The following is a 20,449-nucleotide window of genomic DNA, read 5'->3' on the forward strand; positions in this document are numbered from 1 at the left end:
TGGGTCGCTGCAGCCCTATTATTTGAAATGTCTGTCATTTTTAGCTTAGAATCATTAATTGATGTCTAATATTTAGTTTAAAAAAAGCTACTTATAAAAATTATTCACTTGCATATTTGAAACTTTTAAACAAATTACGTCACAACGAAAAAAATGGTGTCTGTAAAAAAGTCCCGGATATCTACCTCATAACTATCACTTAATTGTATTTTTTTTTTGTTACTGTCGCATTTTCTCCGATATGTTAGATGATAAATAATCAATCCAAACATAGAAAAATTGAATAAAACATTTTACAGGGTAAATATATGAAAAGGAAAATCTCAACCACTCCTTGATGTCTGCAATTTCTGCATCGCGACCCTTGTTATATGACCATGTTTTACCCATAAAATCCCCCAAAAATCCAGCTGTGGCTGACTTTGGCATCCCGCTCAGGTCAGGCCCAAGAATGAAAACTCACCTTGTTGATAACTTTAGATCTCATTATGTCTCATGAACAGTCTCACCAATTCACAGAGGAACCAACTCACTCCCTCGGCACGAATGTCTTAAATATGCACCCTATAAATTGACTAAAATGTCACATTGAATCCAAAATAACCGATTTCCCCCCCAAAAAGGCCGACTTTGGCACCCCGCCCAGGTCAGGCCCTGAATGAAAACTCACCATTTTGATAACTTTAGATCTCATGTCTCATGAACAGTCTCACCAATTTGGAAGAGGAACCAACTAACTCTCTAGGCACGAATGACTTAAATATGCACCCTGTAAAACGACTAAAATTTCACATTCCATTCAAAATTTCAGATTTCCTTTTGGGCTTGGGCTATGCCTCCAGAGACTTTTTGGTGCAGTTTTGCACAAGGTATCGACTCCCCCAAATTTCATCACTCTACGTTCAAAAAAACCTAACAGGAGAGGCCTTTTTAAAAAAATATTCAAGGGGGCGCCGTTGAGACATTTTGTTACGGTTTTTCGCAAGGACGCAAAATTATCTAAATTTACGTCTGTTTATCAGTAACAGTGCCGCTACTTCACGGTTTTTCACTTTCCGTGGAGGGTTCTGGTCCATGTTAACTGGGAAAAACGAAGGGTCACTGTAAATCAAATGATGATTATCTATCATTCGGCTGTCTTGAAATAGTGACTAGTTTTACTTCTAGCTGCATAGCGAGACAAACAAACAAAACAAGACTTTCATCTCGAGTCCCTCTTAATAAAAAGCCCAATCACTGCTCACTCGAGCAAAATTGAAGAGCTCTATTTTCATCCAGGATGACACGGCTGTGCCTACTGATTCTTTCTATTTATAAACCGCTCTCTGTGGGGTTTTACAGTGCATGACTGCAGTCTGAAAGCGCTTCCGGAGTTTTTCTAGTTTCAAGAATAATCAGCTAATGTCTGCAAACAACGCGTGTCACATTGAGTCCGGTTTGAGGATACTGGCTCGTTGGGGATACTTCCAGGAAGGAGAAAGAAGGAGAAACAATATATTCTCATGAAAGCTATGCGTAACGGTAATGAAGGACATTTACCAAAGTTAGCTTCAAACAGCAGAATGCTACGATGACTCAATAGTTTGAGCTCCCAAATATTTGATTTACAGTAAAATATCGAATTGATTAATGTCTAAAAACGTCAAATTGCACATGATGGTAACCATCACCTATGGTGGGGAATTGGTTTATACAGTGGGGCAAATAAGTATTTAGTCAACCACTAATTGTGCAAGTTCTGTATGTACCCTTTGTTGGCAATTACGGAGGACAAACCTTTTCTGTAACTCTTCACGAGCTTTTCACACACTGTCGCTGGTATTTTGGCCCATTCCTCCATGCAGATCTCCTCTAGAGCAGTGATGTTTTGGGGCTGTCATTGGGCAACACGGACTTTCAACTCTCTCCACAGATTTTCTATGGGGTTGAGATCTGGAGACTTGTAGGCCACTCCAGGACCTTGAAATGCTTCTTACGAAGCCACTCCTTTGTTGCCCTGGCTGTGTGTTTAGGATCAGTGTCATGCTCAAAGACCCAGCCACGTCTCATCTTCAACGCCCTTGCTGATGGAAGAAGATTTTCACTCAAAATCTCTCGATACATGGCCCCATTCATTCTTTCCTCTACACGGATCAGTCGTCCTGGTCCTCTTTGCAGAAAAACAGCCCCAAAGCATGATGTTTCCACCCCCATGCTTCACAGTGGGTCTGGTGTTCTTCGGATGCAATTCAGTATTCTTTCTCCTCCTAACACGAGAACCTGTGTTTCTACCAAAAAGTTCTATTTTGGTTTCATCTGACCATAACACATTCTCCCAGTCCTCTTCTGGATCATCCAAATGTTCTCTAGCGAACCGCGGACGGGCCTGGATGTGTACTTTCTTCAGCAGGGGGACACGTCTGGCAGTGCCGGATTCGAGTCCCTGGCGGCGCATTGTGTTACTGATAGTAGCCTTTGTTACTGTGGTCCCAGCTCTCTGTAGGTCATTCACTAGGTCCCCACCGTGTGGTTCTGGGATTTTTGCTCACCGTTCTTGTTATCATTTTGACGCCAAGGTGTGAGATCTTGCATGGAGCCCCAGCTCGAGGGAGATTATCCGTGGTCTTGTATGTCTAATAATTGCTCCCACAGTTGATTTCTTTACACCAAGCGTTTTACCTATTGCAGATTCAGTCTTTCCAGCCTGGTGCAGGTCCTTCGACAGCTCTTTGATCTTGGCCATAGTGGAGTTTGGAGTGTGACTGACTGAGATTGGGGACAGGTGTCTTTTATACTGATAATCAGTTAAAACAGGTGCCATTAATACAGGTAACGAGTGGAGCCTCGTTAGACCTTGTTAGAAGAAGTTAGACCTCTTTAACAGCCAGAAATCTTGCTTGTTTGTAGGTGACCAAATACTTCTTTTCCACCATGATTTGCAAATAAATTCTTTAAAAATCAAACAATGTGATTTTCAGTTTTTTTGTCCATATTCTGTCTCTCATGGTTGAGGTTTACCCATGTTGACAATTACAGGCCTCTCTAATCTTTTCAAGTAGGAGAACTTGCACAATTGGTGGTTGACTAAATACTTATTTGCCCCACTGTACAAACATAAATTTAACTAGAAAACACAATTTGTGGACAAATTGTGATGTTAGCTTTGCTATGATTGATGGTATATCAGGTGTATTCCTGTAGATATCAGGCCACTTCCTGTTGATTTCAGGGCATTTCAGGTTCACTTCCTGTACATACTGGGTCACTTCCTCTTCATTTTGAGGCATTCTAGGGTCACTTCCAGTTGAGCTTGAGGTGTTCCAGGGTCTCTTTCTGTAGATATTGGGTCACTTCCTGTTGATTTGGGGGTGATTTCAGGGTCACTTCCTATTGATTTTGAGGCATTTCAGTGTCACTTCCTGAATATATTGGGTCATTTCCTGTTGATTTGGGGGCATTTTGGGTTCACTTCCTGTACATATTGGGTCACTTCCTGTTGATTTTGAGGCATTCCAGTGTCACTTCCTGAATACATCGGGTTACTTCCTGTTGATATGGGGAAGATTTTGGGGTCACTTACTGTACATATTGGCTCATTTCCTGTTGATTTTGAGGTGTTCCACAGTCACTTCCAGTAGATATTGGGTCACTCCCTTTTGATTTGGGGACATTTTTAGTTCACTTCCTGTACATATTGGGTCACTTCCTGTTGATTTGGAGTGATTTCAGGGTCACTTCCTGTTGGTTTTGAGGCACTCCCGTGTCACTTCCAGAATATATCGGGTCACTTCCTGTTGATGTGGGGGGATTTTGGGGTCACTTCCTGTACATATTAGGTCACTTCCTGTTGATTTTGAGGCGTCCCAGGGTCACTTCCTGTAAATATTGGGTCACTTCCTGTTGATTTGGAGTGATTTCAGGGTCACTTCCTGTTGGTTTTGAGGCATTCCCGTGTCATTTCCTGAATATATCGGGTCACTTCCTGTTGATATGGGGGATTTTGGGGTCACTTCCTGTACATATTGGGTCACTTCCTGTTGATTTTGAGGCGTCCCAGGGTTACTTTCTGTAGATATTAGGTCACTTCCTATTGATTTTGAGGCATTCTCATGTCACTTCCTGAATATATCGGGTCACTTCCTGTTGATTTTGAAGCATTCCATTGTCACTTCCTTTTGATTTTGAGAATATCCAGATTTATTTACTATTGATTTTGAGGCGTTACAGGGTCACCTCCAGAATATATTGGGTCACTTCCTGTTGATATGGGAGCGGGGGGTGTTTGTGGTCACTTCCTGTTGATTTGGGGGCATTTCAGGGTCCCTTTCTGTACGTATTGGGTCACTTCCTGTTTACATGGGGGTATGTCAGGTTCACTTTATGTTGATTTTGAGGTGTTCCAGTTTCACTTCCCGAATATATCTGGTCACTTCCTACTTGTTTTGAGGCGTTCAGGGTCACTTCCTATAGATATCTGTTACTTTCTGATAATATGTGGAATTTCGGGTTACTTTCTGTTGATTTTGGGGCATTCCAAGGTCAATTCCTGTTCATTTTGAGGCGTTCCAGTCTCACTTCCTGTCAATATTGGGTCACTTCCTGTTGATATGTAGGGATTTCAGGGTCACTTCCTCTTGTTTTTAGGCATTTCAGTGTCACAGTATATGATTTTGAGGCGCTCCAGGGTCACTTCCTGTACATGTCGGGTCACTTCCTGTTGATATGGGGGGTGGGGTCACTTCCTGTTGATTTGGGGGCATTTTGGGTTCACTTCCTGTACATATTGGGTCACTTCCTGTTGATATAGGGGGGATTTGGGGTCATTTCCTGTTGATTTTGAGGCATTGCAGAGTTACTTGCTGTGGATACCGGGTTACTTTCTAATAATATGTTGGAATTTCGGGTCACTTCCTGTTGATTTTGGAGCATTTCGGGTTCCCTTTATGTACATATTCGTTCACCTCCCGAAATTTTGAGGCGTTCTCGGGTGACTTCCTGTAGATATTGGGTCACTTCCTGTCTAATCTCATAACTATATCCTGAAAATCTTCATAGTTTAGGTTAGCTTCATGAGAAGCACCCATATAGCAATGATGTGGAGAATTAAACAAGCGGCTTTGGTAATCCTACGACGCACCATCTGGAATGACCAGAAGGTTGGCAATTTTGTCATTTGATACCTATTTCAATGTTAACTGAATGACCATTATGAAATCTGTATAGAGTATGGTGCTTTGAAACAAGTGATATAGGAGAAACACATCGTAAGGTTACAATTGATACAATTCCTCTGCGAGGATAAAATAACTATTTTGAAGACAATCATCGTGCTAGCTTTGCATATCATGCAAAAGGTATATATTTGTTTTTTTTTTTCAACGGTGTCAAAAATGTTTCAGTACATTAGAAAAGTTGCAAGCTGTGTACTGTCCAAATATGGTGGTCGAATGGCCTCCGTGATGACATCGACATTGATTTGCTAGTTCTGACATCGCTGTATCCAGCTTCTTGTGCTCATTATAAAACATCATCTCCCTCGCACACTGTTTCGTTCCCACCTCCATTTCTAATCTGTAAAATCCTAATGAAATGGTCGACACACCTCTCATCATCGGCAGAGCTGTGGAAGCAAAAATAGTTCACCACAACAAGTCTCGCTCGCACCTTGTTGTCACGGAAACAAGGGCTCACCGCTGAGAAAGTCTTTGCTTTTCCAAGACTCGCCGTCTTGGATGAATTAGAGAAAAGTCAGCGCACATCATGACGTCCGTTAGTGATTGTGGCGACTTCAACCATTAACTGAAAGTACTTCAGTAGCCTCAATGTGGTTCTAAATGGGCCAGCTTTCTATGCTTGTGTGGGAACAGTGTCCCCTGCTGGCCGCATCGCCTCACAGCCCAAACTCATAGCAAGTTTGATCCATATTGAGAAAGAATGTTATCTTTGAATCATGATTGCAACTGAGTATTTGGTGATCATTTGACATAGAGCAGGGGTGTCCAAACCTTTTGCAAACAGGGCCAGATTTGGTGTGGTAAAAATGTGGAGGGCCGACCTTGGCTGACGTCCTTTACGTAGAACAAGATATTTAAGCAAATTTTAGCAAGCCATTCTGTGTGTCACATTCGCTTTATTATTTTTTAAAATGATTTTTATTATTAAAAATCTCGCAAGGCGTTCTTTCGATTCTCGGATTCTTGCGAAATACTGCTGGTGTGGAATTAAACTAGCTTCATGTTGCTTTAATTTCTCGCTACGTATCTTCCCTGTAATCTTGTCGTACATGTCAGCGTCTCTTGTTTGGTAATATTGCCTCACATTGAACTCTTTAAAAACAGCAACTGTCTCTTTGCAAATGAGGCAGACACAGTTGTTGCGTATTTTAGTGAAGAAATAGTCCGATTTCCACCTATCCCTGAAGCGTCGGCCGTCGCAGTCAACTTTCTTTTTTGTGTTGTCACCATTTTATAAAATTGGAAGTTAAGGGTCACATGGGGTACTGTTGCTAAGAGTGCTGCTGCCTTTTAGTGGGTAAATGAGGAGCAGCATTTAGTGTGTGAGCTACTTCATATGATGGTAGCAGTACTGCTAACTAGAGGTGGGAATCTTTGGGTGCCTAACGATTCGATTACGATTCAGAGGCTACGATGCGATTATGAATCGATTATTGATGACACCCCCCCCCCCCCACGCTATTAGCTGCTAATGTTTTGTACATTAGTTACAAAAACTGTAAAAAAAAAAAAAAAAAAGCCTCGCAGGCTTAAATACAGTAAACGACTATTTCAGTATCAAATTAACAGTTAAAAACAATAATATACTCAAATCCCCATTCTGTATCAGCAGCTTTAAACTACATTCAATTAATTTAATGTTGTCAATCAACTGTTAAAATTGCTCCTGTTATTCCATAATTTCCCTTTTGTCTACTTTCGACATGTGAAAGTTTTAAAACTATTTTAAAGATAGATTCAAGTCAACATTTTACCGATTTAGGAGTATTTTAATTCGGTTCGCTTGGAAGGTTCGCTACAACAGCCTTGCAGGGAAGTCAACTGCTTTAAGATGGCGGCCGTTTACTAACGCCCGCATCTAGCTTTCTGTACATGTGCTGCTATCGCCACCGAGTCTATTCTACATCTAGTCCTATATAATGTATGATACCTACCTTAACATTATGTATTGTGGATGTACTTTGTAGCAGCTTTCTGCAGCAGTCAGGTATGTTGTTGTTTTTTTTTATCTCGCGGCATGAGTTGAGCTAGAGCCGTGAGTTGAGCATTGGCATTACCCGAGGGGCCGAGTAATGACAAGCATGTTGTTTAGATACTCTCGCTCCGTTCCTCATTGCGTCCCGAAGACCGCGCGGCGCGCTGAGTGTGTTTTACTTCCGCTTTACTTGACATATTTCAATAATCGGAATTTGGATGTTTGTGAATCGTTCTCGAATCTTCCATGACCGAATCGCGAATAATCTAAGAATCGGAAATTTCGCACACCTCTACTGCTGACCAATTTATTAAGTCTGTGTGCGGGCCAGACATGATGGATTTTATGACAGAGGCTGGGGGCCGGATGAAATTTGGCCAGGGGCCGTATTTGGCCCCCGGGCCGGACTTTGGAGACGTCTGACATAGAGTGAAAGTCTACAGATTCATTCATGCGGGGGTGTCAAACTCATTTTGTTTTATGGGCCAATTTATGGCAATTACAGTGATAGGAAAAAGAATATGAACCTTTTGGAATATCTCACATTTCCGCATAAAATCACCATCAAATCAAAATCACACAGATGAAAAAAACTGTCTGCTTTAACTAAAACCACCCAAATGTTTATAGGTTTTCATATTTCAATGAGGATAGCACGTAAAGAATGACAGAAGGGGGGGGGGGATAAGTAAGTGAACCCTCTGCCTAAGGAGACAATTTAAGTCAGTTGTGTGCCCAATCACTGGTTTAAAGCTGCCCTGCTCACTATAAAACACACACCTGGTAAGAATTATCTTGATGAGAAGCATAAAAAAAAGCTATCAAAAATAAATAATAATAAAAAATAAATAAATACAGTACGGGCCACAGGAGATCTACAGTGGTATGAAAAGTATCTGAACCTTTTGGAATTTCTCACATTTCTGCATAAAATCACCCTCAGATGTGATGGGATCTTTGTCAAAATCACACAGATGTAAAAACAGTGTCTGCTTTAACTAAAACCACACCAACATTTATAGGTTTTCATATTTGAATGAGGATAGTATGCAAATAATGACAGAAGGGGTAATAATAAGTAAGTGAACCATCACATTTGATATTTTGTGGCCCCCCCATTTGGCAGCAATAACTTCAACCAGACACGTCCTGTAGCTGCAGATCAGCCCAGCACATCGATCAGAACTAATCTTGGCCCAGTCTTCTCTACAAAACTGCTGTAGTTAGGTCAGATTCCTTGGATGTCTGGCATGAATCGCTGTCTTTAGGTCATGCCAAAGCATCTTAATGGGGTTCAAGTCTGGACTTTGACTTGGCCACTCCAGAACGTGTGTTTTGTTCTTCTGAAACCATTCCGAAGTTGATTTGGATCATTGTCTTGTTGCAGCATCCATCCTTTTTTTAGCTTCAACTGTCTGACAGATGGCCTCAGGTTTTCCTGCAAAACTTTTGAATTCATACTTCCATTAATGATTGCAAGTTGTCCAGGCCCTGAGGCAGCAAAACAGCCCCAAATCATGAGTCTCCCTCCACCATGCTTCACAGTGGGGATGAGGTGTTAATGTTGGTGAGCTGTTCCTTTTTTCCTCCACACATGACGTTGTGTGTTACTCCCAAACAATTCAACTATGGTTTCTTCAGTCCACAAAATATTTTGCCAAAACTTCTGTGGAGTGTCCAAGTGCCTTTTTGCGAACATTAAACGAGCAACAAATTTTTTTTTTTTTTTTGACAGCAATGGCTTCCTCAGTGGAGTCCTCCCATGAACACCATTCTTGGCCATAGTTTTACATATACTGTAGTTGAGATATTGGACTGTGCCAGCGATTTCTGTAAGTCTTTAGAAGACACTCTAGGGTTCTTTTTTACCTCTCTGAGTATTCTGCGCTGAACTCTTGGCGTCATCTTTGGTGTACGGCCACTCCTTGGGAGTGCCAAACTCTCTCCATTTGTAGACAACTTCTCTGACTGTCCATTGATGAACATCCAGACCTTTAGAGATGGTTTTGTATCCTTTCCGAGCTTTATACAAATCAACAATCCTTGATCACAGTTCTTCAGACAGCTCTTTAGACAGAGCCCTGATGCACATCAGACAATGCTTCTTTAACCAGGTGTGTCTTTTATAGTGGGCAGGGCAGCTTTAAACCACTCATCAGTGATTGGGCACACACCTGATTTAAATTATTTTGGTAAAAATTGGTTTCAATTGCTCTTTAAGTCTCCTTAGGCAGAGGGTTGACTTCTTTATTTTTCCCCCCTTCTGTCATTGTGTGCATGCTATCCTCATTAGAATATGAAAACCTATAAATATTTGGGTGGTTTTGGTTGAAGCAGACACTGTTTTTACATCTGTTTGATTTTGACAAAGATCAGATCGCATTTGATGGTGATTTTATGCAGAAATATGAGGAATTCTAAAAGGTTCAGATACTTTTTCATACCACTGTAGATCTCATGTGGCCCGTACTGTTGTTGTTTTTTGTTGTTGATTAGATAAACTAACTCGCTAGATGCTATTGACGGCGATTACTGCAACATTAACATTTTTTTTAATGGATTTTTGTCTGAGTTATGGTCTTAACTTATCTCAGTCTTGGTTTCAGTTCAGTTCTGGCCTCTGGCATGTCTTGGTCTCGAATTGTGTGGTCTTGAGCACAACACACTTGTGTTGAGTTACATCCTGCTATTGCAGTTTTGTAGTTTGAAGGTCAAGGGCAGCTTGCCTGACCTCCACACACTTCCTCTCCCTCTTATTGGAGAGGAAAGATCCCTGGGATTGATACTGGAAACACACTTGGAGTAGTTTTCCTTATTTACCCTTTGATTCAATACAATTCCCGTTAATATTAATACAGCTGTCTGCTGTTTCCCTCCGCTGACATGATCCACTTTCATCTGCAAAGCACACTCAATAGGTCTCATGTGACACGTATGTCTTTTTGTGGGCTCTGCCCAGAGGTTTATTTGTGCCGGATCCTGCCGGAACAAGATCCGGGACATCTTGATTTTGGCCTGTGTTCCGGGACTTATTTGGGCAGATTCGGCACTTCTCCTGTATAGTCATCGAAAGAGTCGGAAATTTGTTGATGCACTGAAAATAAATAAACAGGAAGTGACTCAGTTTGAACAGGAAGTGACCCAATATCTACAGTAGGTCTGAGATGCCTTAAAATCAACAGGAAGTGACCAAAAATCAACACAAAGTGACTCCGAAATGACCCCAGATCAATAGGAAGTGACCCAATATCTACAGTAAGTCTGAGATACCTTAAAATAAAGAGGAAGTGACCAGATATCAACAGGAAGTGACTCCAAAATGACTCCAGATCAATAGGAAGTGACCCAATTTGAACAGGAAGTGTCCCCAAAATGCCCCCAAATCAACAGAAAGTGACCCAATATCGACAGGAAGTGACCCCAAAATAACCCCAGATCAACAAGAAGTGACCCAATATTTACAGAAAGTTTGAGATGCCTTAAAATCAACAGGAAGTGACCAGATATGAACAGGAAGTGACTCCAAAATGACTCCAGATCAACAGGAAGTGACCAGATATCAACAGGAACTGACCCCAAAATGACCCCACATCAACAGGAAGTGACCCAATATGAACAGGAAGTGACCCCAGATCAACAGGGAGTGACCAGATATCAACAGGAAGTGACTCCAAAATGACTCCAGATCAACAGGAAGTGACTCAGTTTGAACATGAAGTGTCCCCAAAATGACTCCAGATCAACAGAAAGTGACCAAATATCCACAGGAACTGACCCCAAAATGACCCCAGATCAACAGGAAGTGACCCAGTATGAACAGGAAGTGACCAGATATCAACAGGAACTGACTCCAAAATGTCTCCAGATCAACAGGAAGTGACTCAGTTTGAACATGAAGTGTCCCCGAAATGACTCTAAATCAACAGAAAGTGACCCAATATCAACAGGAAGTGACCAGATATCAACAGGTAGTGACTCCAAAATGACTCCAGATCAACAGGAAGTGACTCCGTTTGAACATGAAGTGTCCCCGAAATGACTTCAGATAAACAGAAAGTGACCCAATAGCAACAGGAACTGACCCCAAAATGACCCCAGATCCTTATTTGAATAGGAAGTGACCCCAGATCAACAGGAAGTGACCAGATATAAAGAGGAAGTGACTCCAAAATGACTCCAGATCAACAGGAAGTGACTCCATTTGAACATGAAGTGTCCCCCGAAATGCCCCCAAATCAGTAGAAAGTGACCCAATATCAACAGGAATTGACCCCAGATCAACAGGAAGTGACCCAATATAACCAGGAAGTGACCTCAGATTAACAGGAATTGACCCAGTATCTACAGGAAGTCCGAGATACCCCAAAATCAACAGGAAATGACCCGATATACCAACCACAACAGTAACGCTATCATCCCAATTTTCTAGTTTGTATATGCAAGTGAGTGTTTATCAGGAAGCGCTTGTTTGTAAATCAACAAAGCCTAAATTATGTAGTTTTATTTCCATGCACAACAATGATGGAAGGTTATAAATAGAAAGATTTCTGGGACGAGCTACTTTGTGAACATCTTGGCATGGTTTGCGAGTGCGTCTGTTGCAGTACGGCATTGCGGTCCCGACGCCACGCTGCGATCGAACGGGACGTGGCGAAGAGGAGACTGAGCGAGTTGAGCAATGAGGGCGACGGGGGGATGGAAACAAAGCTGACGTGGCTGCTTTAAACTGGCAGAATGGCAGGGAGACGATTCATTCTATATGACAGGTGGAAGAAAGCAAGCAGGTGTATGAGGGAATATTTCCCGTTTAAAAGTCTGTCGTGCTTTATCGGCACTCATTATACAGATCCAAATTGATAAAAATGCAAATATCGTAATCCGGGTCAAGCCTGTCTGTTTATGAGCCCTCACAAGGACAAAATCCAAGGACTTCATTTCTCCATGAGGACGATGCAGTTCGATATGCCAGGGACACGATACGATACATCACAGTATGATATCATCCATCCATCCAACCCATCTATTATGTCTGGTGCAGATCCAACGACTCGGGCAGGCGACACACGACAACCTGGCCAAAAGGCCAAACTCTGCGCTTAGTCTTAACTAGTGCTGCAACGATTAATCGATTAACTCGAGTATTCGATTAAGAAAAAAGATTCGAATTAAAATTTTGTTGCTTCAAGTATTCGTTTAATTAAAGCGGGGTTGTAATGGTTTGTTTTGAAAGTGTTGCATTTCGTTTTACTGATTTGGCTGGATACACTGCCCTCTGGTCTGCCTCATTTCACATGGCTGAATCTAGCCCCTGTTATGACCAACATAAGCTAAGTTGTTGTTTGAGGTTTTTTTTTTTTTTTAATGCAATCGGAATTTAGTTTTTTTGTGGGAATGTGTGTCTGAACGATTTGTTAAGAACATTGTTAAAAAAAAAAAAAAAAAAAAAAAAGCATTTTATAGCATTTAGGCTAACGGACTTTTGGTTAGCCAATTGTTCTTTTGTTGTACATAGATCCTCATTTATATTTTTATACTGTTTGAGGTTCAGCTCAGGTATTTTAATTTTTCATGTTCCTTATCCGATTACTCGAATATTCGAACCAACTAGTTCATCGATTAATCGACTACTAAAATAGATAGCTGCAGTCCTAGTCTTAACCCCTTTTACTGACTCCATTTTGAAAGCTGGAAGAAGGCTTCGAAACCCAAGTTACAATTTTTTCTGAGTCGACAGCAGTCATACAGCATGAGGGACCCAGGCGAGGATCCAAGGTCAACATATCACAAGTCAACAAAAGGCTCCCGAGAAAAAAATGACAATGCTTAGTTAAACTTCAGTCTTTTGAAGGCTCTCGCTAGGCGTGCCATGGACAGGAAGATGGGTGTGTTTGGGCGTTGTTTAAAAATATTGTCTGTTTGTGGATTGGACGGGAGGATTCAGGAGTTACTGTTGTCAGGGCAACGAGGGTTGTGGATTTTGCCACCTCGGCATTAAAGGGGCTCTTGGAGTCTTGTCAATCGTGTTATCAGTTGGATATCGGGCGTTCTCCGGTGTTCCTTGTGTTGGGACAGGATGTACCGCCATTTGTTCTGGACTCTCCGGGAGAACTGATTGCGAGAGTTGGTAGTGCAGATAGTTAGATTGGTTTGTGGCATTTTTTGCCATGTGGCAAAAAATGCCACAAACCAAAATCCATTTTGCCACATGTCAAAAAAATGCCACACGGCAAAATCAATTTTGCCACATAGCAAAAAAAAAAAAAAAAAAAAAAATGCCACAGAGCAAAATTCATTTTGCCACATGGCAAAATCCATTTTGCCACATGACAAAAAAAAAAATGCCACATGGCAAAATCCTTTATGCCACATACCAAAAAACACATGCCACATGTCAAAAAAATGCAACATAGCAAAATCCATTTTGCCACATGGCAAAAAAAATATGCCACACTGAAAAATCCATTTTGCCACATTGCAAAAAAAAAAAAAAAAAAAAAATGCCTCACTAAAAAATCCGTTTTGCCACATTGCAAAAAAATGCCACGTTGCAAAATCAATTTTGCCACATGGAAAATACCATTTCTTGTTCTCGGCCCTGCTGCACAAATGATTGACATAATTTTTTATATCAATTTGCATCTGACGGGAACCAAGTCCACAGTGGTGTTTTTTGTGTATGAACCTTGTCGCTGGGTCAAATGGTTTTGACTGGGAAGAAACGCCATTAAACCCCCCCCAAGGAATATTATAGATGAGCTACCATCAATTAACAAAAGCATATATCCGTGGACTCTGTCCTCACAAGTGTTTTTCCAGAGTAAACATTCCCTTTTTTTCTCCCCTCTTATCGTACATCTTTCCTTCCCGTAGCTGTAATGAGCAATTAAACAATACTTTTGTCTGTATATTGGCTGAACATGACTTCTATCCTGAGACTTCATCTTAATTGGCTAAAATGCTACATCACTGTAATCCCCGACATTGCAGTGGCTGACTTTAAAACGTGCCGCTTTCTGGCCCAACGTTTAATTAATCTGCCCGCGCCTATCCATCACATAGTCGCCGATCTTACTTCATTTTGCTCTGCTCTCCTCTAAAAATATGTGGCGTGCCAGCGGAACCTAATAAATGCGCGCATTCAACACGGTGGCCTTTGGGGAGTGTCGGCGAGCGTGCGTGCGCAATACCTTCCTATCGCACACGGGTTCCTAAAATACTCTGCTCTTCTTTGTATTACTCAGGAAACGCATACACACAAACATACACGCAGTGGGACTTCTGACTCAAATATTAAAGCCAAAAGCGCGGATGCATATTAAACTGGGATTTGGGCAATATGCACATATTTTCCATATTCTGTAAACACACACACACCATCCTACATTTTGTTTGATTTAGTATAGTACAAAAGCTACCATCTATAATTAATGGTAGCTTTGCATTACATGTGTAATACATACATGTTCGGCACAAATGAAAATGGACAGTTTGGAAGCCTTAACTTGCCTAAAAACTCACCAAAATTTGCACATATATGCAGTTTGGCGTAAATTTAGATAATTTTGTGACCTTGCAATTAAAACAAAACAAAATGGCTCAACATTGCCCCCTTGAATTTTTCAAAAAGTCCTCTCCTATTAGGTTATTTCAACGTATAGCAATGAGTCAATACCTTTGTGCAAAACTGCTCCAAAAAGTCTCTCGCACCCATATTCCAAACCCAAAAGGATATTGGGTATTTTGGATTGAATGTGAATTTTTTTTTCGATTTACAGGGTGCACATTTGAGATCTTGCCGCCTAGGGAGTTTATTGGATCGTCCTCAAAAGTGGTGAGACTGTTCATGGTACATATGAGATCTAAGGTTTTCAAAATTGTGAGTTTCCATTCAAGGGCCTGACCTGGGCAGGGTGCCAAAGTCAGTCTTTTTTGGGGGACAGGTTGCAAATTTGAGACATTGGTGCCTAGGGGGTTAGTTGGATGCTCCTCAAAATTGGTGAGACTGTTCATAATATATATGAGAGCTAAAGTTTTTAAAATGGTGAGTTTTCTTTCACGGGCCTGACCTGGGCGGGGGGCCAAATTTGGCCTTTTTGGGGAGGGGGGGGGCTGACTAATATCTCCCTGATCCAAGGTTCAGCCTTTTTCATATCTGTGATGTATGAGAGGTATCATAGGCTGAACAAGAATGCAATTAAATATTACCCATTAGGCCTGGCGACCCCTGCTGGAAACAGGAAACACCCTTTTTTTATTACTAGACAGGCTCCTGCTGCAAGGTAGAAAAATTAATTACCCTCAAACCCGCATCAGGGGAGCCTTAAGACATGTGTTCAGGTGTCTGATGATAAATATTGAGGTTTTGTTGAACCAAAGGGGTCCAAACAGGAAAGTGAAAATGACCGTCGCCATTTTGTCTTATTTTTTTTCTTTCTTCATGGCAAATGGAAATGGCCAATTTGGAGGCCTTAACATGCTCAAAAACCAAGCAAGATTTGGACATGCATGAGGTTTGGCGTAGATTTGGATTTATGACTTTGCGTTAAAAAAAAAAAAAAAAAGGCTCAAAAGGCCTCTCCTATTAGGTTTTTACAATGTAGAGCGATGAATTGAGGAGTAGATACCTTGTGCAAAACTGCTCCAAAAATTCTCTTGCACCCATATTCCAAACCCAAAAGGAAATCGGGTATTTTGGATTGATTATGTTTTTTTTGTTTTTGTTTTTTTTTAATCGATTTACAGGGTGCACATTTGAGATCTTGGCACCTAGAGAATTAATTGTATCCTCCTCAAAATTGGTGAGACTGTTCATGATACATATGAGATCTAAAGTTTTCAAAATTGTGAGTTTCCATTCATGGGCTTGACCTGGGCAGGGTGTCAAATTCAGCCTTTTTGGGGGGGACAAGGTGCACATTTGAGACATTGGCGCCTAGGGAGTTAATTGGATCCTCCTCAAAATTGGTGAGACTGTTCATTCATTCATTCATTCATTTTCCATGCCGCTTTTCCTCACGTGGGTTCCCAGCTAATTAGGGGCAGAGGGCAGGGTACACCCTGAACTGGTTGCCACCCAGTCGCAGGGCACAATGAGACATACAACCATTTACGCACACACTCATACCTATGGACAATTTAGAGTGTTCAATCAGCCTACCATGCATGTTTTTGGGATGTGGGAGGAAACCGGAGTAAACTCCACCCCGGAAGGCCGGAGCCCTGGATTGAACCCTTGAAATTTGGGTAGTTGATACCTTGTGCAAAACTGCTCCAAAAAGTCTCTTGCACATAGATTCCAAACCCAAAAGGAAATCGGGTATTTTGGATTGAATGTGAAATTTTATCGATTTACAGGGTGCACATTTGAGATCTTGGCACCTAGGTAGTTAGTTGGATCCTCCTCAAAATTGGTGAGACTGTTCATGATACATATGAGATCTAAGGTTATCAAAATGGTGAGTTTTCATTCACGGGCCTGACCTGAGCAGGGTGCCAAAGTCCGCCTTTTTTGGGTGGCAACTGACTAATAACTCCCTCATCCAAGGTCTTTTACATATCTGGCATGTAGGAGTGGTATCGCAGCCTGAAGACGACTGCATTAAAATATTACCCGTCAGGCCTGGCGCACCCCGGCTAGGAACACAAAATGCCCCTTTTTTAATGGACAGGCTTCTCCAAGGGAAAAAAAATCAATTGACCTCAAAGGGGGGCCTTAAGACATGTGTACACGTGCTAGGTTCAGTCTTTTCATATTGTCCGAGAGTTTAAGAGGATGCTCGCCGTTAGCATTAGCCTATTGCTAATGCGAATACTATGCTAATGCAACGAGTTACATTTGGTGTGTGATGATCACAAAGCACAGACCTTTAAAGGCTAAAGCAAAATTGCAGATTCTCTCTTGCCAAGAAAACACATTTTACTGTGTACAAGCCTTCACGGAGACTGAAGACGACACACCGTTGAGTCGGGAAGGGGAGCGGTGCGCAGCACGTCACGAGTAACACAACCAGACACACGATGCAGGCTAACTACACTTAAAATGTCGCATATTGCGAACATGTGACGGAAACTTTGGCAGATTTTCATCTCATTTTGTTTTAGGCTCCCGAAACACGTTTTTTAGCTCGTCATCGTCTCGAGATAGTTTCATTGTCGTCATCGTTAACGAAAACAACACTGCCACATATCAACAGAAGGTGACTTAGTATCAGTGTTGTTTTCGTCAACGATGACTATGACGAAAATATTTCGTTGACAACTTTTTCATGAAGATGACGAGACGATAACAAGCTAAAAATTTCGGAGACTAAAACGTAACAACACGAATGCCAGTTTTCACCTGACGAGAACGAGACAAAAATGCGCCATAGTTTTTGTCACATGTTCACAATGTGTGTCTGGTTGTGTCACTCGTGACGTGCCGTGCGCCCCCCAATTCACCCGCTAGTGTCCTCTCTAGTCTTCCCATTGCCTGTTTTGAGACACGCTAAGATTAGTCTTCTTTTCTTGGCAAGAGAGAATATGCAATGTTGCTTTAGCCTTTAAAGGTCTATGAATGCATCATCATCACACACTAAATGTAACTCTTAGTGTTAGCATAGCATTCATGTTCTCGTTAGCATCAGGCTATTGCTAATGACGCTTTGCTGAGTGATTATCACTCATTAATTGTAACTCATAGCGTTAGCATAGCATTCACATTCGCGCTAGCATCAGGCTACTGTTAACGGTGAGCGTCGTCTTAATCTCTCTGTGCTGGAGTGATCATCACACACTAAATGTAACTCGTAGCATTAGCATAGCATTCGCGTTCGCATTAGCATCAGGCTATTGCTAACGGCGGGAGTCCTCTTAAACTCTCGGACAACTTTTTGTGGGTAATTTTTTCTTTTTTTTCATTTTACAGACGAAAACATTTTTATTAAACGTCAACTAAAAGTAGACGAAATTGGTCTTGAATTTTCGTCAAAAAAAACTAGACGAAGACAAACACATTTTGAGATGGCGCAAATATGACTAAGGCTGACAAGTATTGTCGTCCAAAAGACTAAGACGAAAATTAAAAAGGCTGCCGAAAACAATACCGCTTAGTATGAACAGGAATTGAACCGGAAAGACTAAAAAAATCATCAGGAAGTTACCCGATGTATCACCCAAAACAGGCCATTTGTGGGCCCTAAGCAAAATAATGCCAAGGGCCCCATATTTTTGGCACACCATTTCGTCACAGTGTACTGTGAAACCCATACATGCAATCCAACCCATACGTCCATATTTTGTATATTAATCAGATTTTGTTGGACTGCATACTTCAAACTTCTCACCCCAAATCATTGTCAGTACTTACAGCGCCGAACCTTTTTCTAAAAAAGGAAAAGAAAGAAGTAAAGGAAGAACTTTTATTTTTTAAGCTTGAAATTAAGTATCAAAACTCAAAAAGTCAAATAAAGAAAACTTTAGAAAACAAAATAGAATATGAATTAAACAATTGCCAGATTGGGAGCCCCCTAGTGTTCAGGGGCCCTAAGCAGTTGCATAGTCTGCGTATAGGCTGGGCCGGCCCTGACCCAAAACAGCAAACCTAACATCAGAATTCCTCAAGAAATTGCATTTTATAGTGAGCACTAAAATATTCATATAAAAACACACGTGCACGCGCATGCAGCGTGCGTGTTTATAGCATTTATATACCCGGGGAAAATGAGCTGCCACTGTGTGAGTCATAAGGAGGACCGGTTCTTAGCGAGGGATTAAACCAGCGAGCGCTACAGTAACTGCAAACACACATTTATGCAAACGCATGTGCACTAAAATGACCTGCATCCCCCCTAGACATGTACATGCGACTCACACGGGCTTTAAATCCTCATTTCTCAAAATAAACAAAATGATCTCTAGGGAGGATGGAAGTCTTTGTGTACGTGCGTGCATGTGTGTGGCATCCGTCATGCGATCACCGGGAACCAGATGATTTATTTATGAAATGTCATTTTTTATTCTGCTGCTCTCTTGCCCTGTAATAACACAAACGCACGCACGCACGCACACACACCCCTAGGAAGATGATTCGCCCCTAATCTGGCTCACAGCGCGACGGCCATTGTATCCCCCGTAGACAAATGGTAGGCTCCGTTATCATAGACAACATGCTCCAAATAATTGCCAGATGCGTTTTCCACTTGAGTAAATGAATCCCTCAAAGTTACAACTCATTTTTTCCTCTCGTGAATATAAAAAAAAAAGTGGTATTTCAGTGGTGTCAAACGTACGGCCCGCGGGCCAGAAGCGGCCCGCTAGGAGGGAGAAATCCGGCCCGCAATGTTGGTCTGCCAGACAGGCTTGTTGTAGCCTCTTTCATATTGTACATACAAAATCACATACTTTTACTTTGAAATTGGTGTGGTAAAACAGTAGATTTGTGATTATTGTGATCGAGTGCTTGCACTATTGCATTTGGCTCACTTTCATGTCCACAGTCACATTGTTCATTCAGTGACCCTGAAATGCCTCGAAATCAACAGGAAGTGACCCGATAGCTACATGAAGTGATCCTGAAATGCCCCATCATCAACAGAAAGTGACCCTGAAATGCCCAAAAATCAACAGGAAATGACCCTGAAACACCTAAAAATCAATAGGAAATGGCCAGATGTCTAAATGAAGTGACCCTGAAATGCCTAAAATCAACAGGAAGTGATCCGGAAATGCCCTAAAATCAACAGGAAGTGACCCTATATCTATATGAAGTGGCCCTGACCCTGAAATGCCCCAAAATCAACAGGAAGTAGCCCGATATCTACATGAAGTGACCCTAAAATGCCTCAAAATCAACAGGAAGTGACCCTGTAATGCTGCAGAATCAACAGGAAGTGGCCCAACATCCAAATGAAGTGACCCTGAAATGCCTCAAAATCAATAGGAAGTGACCCTGTAATGACCCAAAATCAACAGGAAGTAGCCCAATATCTACACGAAGTGACCCTAAAATGCCCCAAAATCAACAGGAAGTAGCCCGATATCTACATGAAGGGACCCTAAAATGCCTCAAAATCAACAGGAAGTGACCCTGTAATGCTGCAGAATCAACAGGAAGTGGCCCAACATCCAAATGAAGTGACCCTGAAATGCCTCAAAATCAATAGGAAGTGACCCTGTAATGACCCAAAATCAACAGGAAGTAGCCCAATATCTACACGAAGTGACCCTAAAATGCCCCAAAATCAACAGGAAGTAGCCCGATATCTACATGAAGGGACCCTAA

General features: G+C 41.6%; 1 protein-coding gene across 5 annotated transcripts in view; it reads right to left on the reverse strand.

The window, feature by feature from the left end:
- Positions 1–20,449, reverse strand: part of ppfia4 (PTPRF interacting protein alpha 4) — a 199,125-nt gene that overhangs the window by 99,183 nt on the left and 79,493 nt on the right. The window lies entirely within an intron of this gene.

Source organism: Corythoichthys intestinalis, chromosome 9, assembly GCF_030265065.1.
Source record: "Corythoichthys intestinalis isolate RoL2023-P3 chromosome 9, ASM3026506v1, whole genome shotgun sequence".
In the NCBI taxonomy this organism is placed as follows: domain Eukaryota; kingdom Metazoa; phylum Chordata; class Actinopteri; order Syngnathiformes; family Syngnathidae; genus Corythoichthys; species Corythoichthys intestinalis.